Source organism: Bos indicus, chromosome 2 (assembly GCF_029378745.1).
Source record: "Bos indicus isolate NIAB-ARS_2022 breed Sahiwal x Tharparkar chromosome 2, NIAB-ARS_B.indTharparkar_mat_pri_1.0, whole genome shotgun sequence".
Lineage (NCBI taxonomy): Eukaryota > Metazoa > Chordata > Mammalia > Artiodactyla > Bovidae > Bos > Bos indicus.
Window position 1 is genome coordinate 111,197,102 of NC_091761.1, and position 6,303 is coordinate 111,203,404.

The following is a 6,303-nucleotide window of genomic DNA, read 5'->3' on the forward strand; positions in this document are numbered from 1 at the left end:
TCCCAGGGACGGGGGAGCCTGGTGGGCTGCCGTCTATGGGGCTGCACAGAGTCGGACACAACTGAAGCGACTTAGCAGCAGCAGCAGCAGCAGCACTCTGACTTCAAGCACTATGCTCTTAACCAGTCCATCTGACTTCCTGATGGCCTTGTGTATGAGTCACACACATCCTGCAGATGAAAAAGGAAGCCTTGAGTGTGTGTTCAGTCCTGTCTGACTATGCAATTTGATGGACTGTAACCTGCCTGGCTCTTCTGTCCATGGAATTTTCCAGGCAAGAATACTGGAGTGGGTTACTCTTTCTTACTCCAGGGATCTTCCCAATGCAGGAATTCAACCCACATCTCTTGTGTCTCCTGCATCGAAGGTGAATTCTTTACCATTGAACCACCTGGGAAGCCCAAAAAAGGAAACTTTAATGCACACCAAAACTGGACCTGAACTTCACCCTCTTAGCTGACTCAAATTCTCTAAAACCTGTCTTGACTTAGGGGAAAAGTCCTCAGCAATAGAAATAATTGGAGGGCTGTAACAAGGATTACAATGGAATAACAAGAAGCAAATCCAAGGTGGAGAGAAGGGTGTGTATATATGTATGCATAATATATATACACACATATATCTGTAAAATCAGGGGCATGGAAAACATTAATGGCTTTGAAATGTTTTCTTTGAAGTCCAGTGTCCAAGAATTCAGAGAAGCATTTTTTTTTAATATATATAACACGTTACCTGTCTAGAGGGTAAATATTTTTAGGCAGACTTTCTCGTTGTATTTGAAAGGGAAAAATTGTCCAAAAGACAATATAAAATTGAGTAAGAAAGTTTTCTTAAACTTTTTAGAAAATGAACATGTAGACATTGAAGTTAACATGAGTTCTGACTTTATTTTTTCTCTTGACATCATCTGGGTTATTACATTGAATAACCCAGAGTAGGATATTCCTTACCAGGGTGCTCTGAATATTGGACATCATTGGCTTACTAATTCTTCTGTCTTGCTTATGAGACCATCTTAGGATGTGATGATGATGTGAATGAATTGCTCTGTGGAAATGTGTGTCTTTGGACATAAGAAATAGAAAGGGCAGGGCTGACTACGTGAGATAAGCAGCTCTTATCTCATCCAGAAATTCTTTTTACAGTTCTCATTACCCATCGGGGGGCTTTCCTTGTGGCTCAACTGGTAAAGAATCTGCCTGCAATGCGGGAGACCTGGTTCAACCTCTGGGTTGGGAAGATCTCCTGGAGAAGGGAGAGGCTACTCACTCCAGTATTCTGACTGGGAGAATTCCATGGACTGTACAGTCCATGGGGTTGCAAAGAATTGGACATGACTGAGCGATTTTCACTTCACTTACCCATTGGGTGTTCTTATCTCCGTGTCTTACGTACCCTTGAGCTGCCCAGATTTAGCAATGCCATGCAACTGCTCATTGAAATGGTTGGTAGAGTTTTTCTTCTTATAGGGTGAGACACTGTGGTTTTCAAGAAATCTGCTAATTAATTGTTTTTGGTTATGCTTGCAAATTGATACATTTGTCAGATCTCACCAAATTATGCTCCACAATAACAGTCTCCAAATCTCAGTGGCTTCCTTATACGTTTATTTTTCGCTCATGTAACATAGGGTTGCAGGTCTCTAGCAGGTCTGCTGCTCATGGCCTCTCCCTTCCAGACCCAGACTGATCCAGCAGTCTCGTTCTGGAATAAACTCTTTGTTACGGGTTGAATTGTGTCCCCATGAAATTCATATGCTGAAGTCCTAACCCTCGGTATGTGACCTTATTTGGAGAGATGGTCTTTACAGAGACCATCAAGTTAAAATGAGATCTTTGGGGGTGGCCTTAATCCAGTATGGCTTATGTCCCTATAAAAAGGGAAAACTTGGAGACAAGCACCTAGGGAAAAGATGGATATCTACAAGTCCAGGAGAGACACTTAAACAGACACAGCCTCAGAATAAACCAACCTTGCTGACACCTTGATCTTGGACATCAGCCTACAAATCTGATACAATAAATTTCTGGTGTTTGAAAAAGTTTGTGATACTTTGTTTTCTGAAAGCCTTGGAAAATTAAGACAACCATCTTGTCAGGGAGACACAGAAACAAGATGTCTAGCCAAACCACAAATCATGTTTAAAGCAACTTCTCCAAGTTAGATATGGTATGTCCACTCACTTGCTGTTGGTCAAGGCAAGTCACATGACCAAAGCTGGGATGTATACCCTTTCCTATTGAAGTGGGGCATGAGGTGGGGGCATATTTGCAAAATACAATTCAATCTGCTCCAATCAGATTCACCAGTCTTGCTAATGTTTTGAATTAGGGGAAAGACCTTGGATTTTCCTTGTCTTCAGAAGCTGATTATTCAAATCTACATGTTAGCTGCAAGAAAATATTTCCCTCTTCCCTGTTTTCCTTACTAACTTGGATTTCTTTCTTTTTTAACGTTATATTATATTTTTATTTATTTATTTTTATATAAATTTATTTATTTTAATTGGAGGCTAATTACTCTACAATATTGTATTGGTTTTGCCATACATTGACATGAATCCGCCATGGGTGTAAATGTGTTCCCCATCCTGAACCTCCCTCCCACCTCCCTCCCCATCCCATCCCTCTGGGTCATCCCAGTGCACCAGCCCCCGAGCATCCTGTATCATGCATCGAACCTGGACTGGCGATTCTAACTTGGATTTCAATTGATCTGATTCACAGTTCTATGGGTTTAGAACAAAACACCTGGATGAAGCAATTTATCTTGGGCATCCATTTCATTCACTATCATTGCAAGGAGATCTCCAGCCCAGGCTCAGATTTCTCAAGAAGGAAGGGCTTACTCCCTCCAAGGCAGCCTATTCAACCACTGGCCAGACCAGTATAAAGCACCTCCAAATACAGAATTGAACAAGCTCATGTTTGGGGATTGCCAGGCTTTTACATGACCCCCAAATAATGTGAAATCAACAAGAGTCCTCTTGACTACTATATCAGGCACAGACGTAAATACAATTTCAATCTAGGAAAAATATTCTGCTTTCTGTTGACATTTTCCCTCACAGCTGCAGACAGGGCAGCCAGTGTTCTCAGGGGTCACCTAGAACCATCTTGTTTAACTTCAGTGGGAATAAAGAGCATAGATTAAATCATATGTGTTCTTTCTGGGTTTCACTAAGAAAACTTTTCAGTTCTAAGACATGGTATCTGAAGCTCTTGTGTTATCTGCATAAAGGACCATAGTACTATAGTTTCTTAGCATATATTCTTTTAAGAAAAAACAAAATGAAGCCCATATTTTTACCTTTAGTGTTTTTTTGACTTTATATTTTGTTTGACATTAATGTTGTCACATTTGCTTCTCCTTTGATAGAATTCTCTTTCTTCATTCTTCAGTTTTCAGTCTTGTTTCATTTTTCCCAGAATGTGTTTTTTGTAAATGGAAAAATAGGTATCTAACTCAATATAATGCATTTTGTCTTTTAATAGGGAAAATTTACTTGTTTATTGTGATTACTGACAAATATTCTCTGTGCTTTAATTTATATTTTTAATCTGTAAACACAAATTTCACTGCATGTGCATGGAAATGGGATGAGGGATGGTAATTCATAGCTTTTAGATGCCATTACGCAATTAAATAACCGATTGATGTCTGGGCTTTCTCCTAGTCTTTTAGAGCTGTTGACTGAAGTTAGAGCATTGCTAGAACCAATCCAGAGCGGTGTTCTCTTACACAGTTCTTTGACTTTTCTCTGGCCTTTTAAATCCTTAGCCTAATATCACCTGTCTTTTTTCTTTAATACAGTCCTAGACATTTTTGAATTACTAATGATATTCTTTACTGTTTCCTACTATTATTATGATGTTCTTTTTATTTAAAATCTTTTCTGCATTTTATGGGAAATGAGCAAGAGGAAAGGAAGACACATATATTTGACTAGCTGTATCAACAATCCAGTTCTCCAACATCTTATTTCTAAACATGTTTGGTTTTGAGAGGGGAATGGTGGGGTCAGGTTGAATGTGTGTGTTTAACACTTCCTTCAATTGCACAAATCCTGGGTTATATTTATCCTTTCTTTTTTTTTTTTGTTCTGGAGGAAATGAAAGGTATTTCCTCTTTTCTTCTAACCTTCACTGGATTCTAGTAGTTGAAAATCAAGTCAAATCAGTCAGGATGAGATTATAGTGGATAACGTGCTCTCTTGCTTAGGCTGTTCAGGGGGTGGGTGCTGGGAATCTGCTGTAGCATGATTAATTTTTGTCACTGTGCTTTAAAAAATGAAATGCACCTGATTTTCATTAATTATGTTGCTTTTGTAATGAGGCTAATCAAAATGGATAATCAGCCATCCGCTGTGCCAGTAACAGATGCTGTTTGTAGGTGAGCTGAAAAATCTCAAGGCTTGGTTGGGTTCACTGTCACAGATAAAGTCTCCACAGTGGGCATTCTGAGGTGGTGCAAATTAGAGAGCATGTTCTTAGACCACTGAGCAATTCAAAGCATCATTGTCATTTGAATTATTTATTCCTGGGGTTGAAAGATGTAGCTAAGACTAGTTCTTAATGCTTTACATTCTAATATTCTACATTGTGGAATCATCCTGGAGGTTAAAAAATTACTGATATCTACTAAGGATTTTGATGTAGGTGATCTGGAGTGAAGCTTGGCCACTGACAGCTTTAAAATTTCCCCAGGTTCTGCTAAAGTGCAGCAAAATTTGAGAGCCCCTGCTCTAAAACACCCAAGTAAAAGGTAGAACATCAGTGTCAGGCCTCAGGATAGATGGCCAATCATAACAGGCAAAATCTCATCTAGAGATCCTTAGCCTGACTTTCAGACTGTTTCCAGTTGGTTGAGACTCTTACTCATGCTTCTTTATATAGATTTTTCTGGTCTTCCTAAACCAGTCCTCTCATTCTGTCTCTATGTCTTATGATCCAAGACTTCTGCTATTTCTCTTGTCAGGAGCAGTTTTCCCATCTTTGTCAATTTTTTGCTACCGTATCTGCCAATTCAGCCCCAAGGTCTCCTTAACTATGAGTGATTACAGTGGGCATTGTTTATATCCATGGATCTGGAGCCTGCAACTATTTGCATTTGAATCTTCTTGGACAGGAAACTTCCCTGTGCCTGTAAAATGGGAATAATAATAGTATGACCTTCATATAGATCTTTGTGAAGTTTAAATGAATTAGCACACCGAAGTTTTAGATCAGGGAATGGCATTTAAGACCCTAGGCTCCAGATAAACCTCATCCCAGTGGTTCCCTTTTGTAACATTTAAATGCATTGCCAAATATTAGATTTCAGTGTAGCTTTGAAGTTGGTTCAGTTATCTCTTGCTTTTTTACAAGTCATCCCACTTGAATCTCAACACTTGTGACTTAAAGCAACGGTAACAATTATTTGTTTTTCAAGTTTCTGCAGTCTGGGCTGGGCTCTGCTGTGTGGTTAATCTACTGGATCTACTAGCGCTAGAACATCCGGGATGGCTTCTTTACTCTTTAATGTGGTGCATCACTTGAATTGGCTAAAACAGTTGGGAGTTAGTAAGGGCCCTTTGCATTGGTCACTGAGGAAGGCTTTCTTATCTCTTCTTGCTATTCTTTGGAACTCTGAATTTAGATGCTTATATCTTTCCTTTTCTCCTTTGCTTTTCACTTCTCTTCTTTTCACAGCTGTTTGTAAGGCCTCCCCAGACAGCCATTTTGCTTTTTTGTATTTCTTTTCCATGGGGATGGTCTTGATACCTGTCTCCTGTACAATGTCACAAACCTCTGTCCATAGATCATCAGGCACTCTATAGATCAGATCTAGGCCCTTAAATCTATTTCTCACTTCCACTGTATAATCATAAGGGATTTGATTTAGGTCATACCTGAATGGTCTAGTGGTTTTCCCTACTTTCTTCAATTTAAGTCTGAATTTGGCAATAAGGAGTTCATGCAGATATGCAGATGACACCACCCTTATGGCAGAAAGAAGAGGAACTAAAAAATCTCTTGATGAAAGTGAAAGTGGAGAGTGAAAAAGTTGGCTTAAAGCTCAACATTCAGAAAATGAAGATCATGGCATCTGGTCCCATCACTTCATGGGAAATAGATGGGGAAACAGTGGAAACAGTATCAGACTTTATTTTTGGGGGCTCCAAAATCACTGCAGATGGTGACTGCAGCCATGAAATTAAAAGACGCTTACTCCTTGGAAGGAAAGTTATGACCAACCTAGATAGCATATTGAAAAGCAGAGACATTACTTTGCCAACAAAGGTCCGTCTAGTCAAGGCTATGG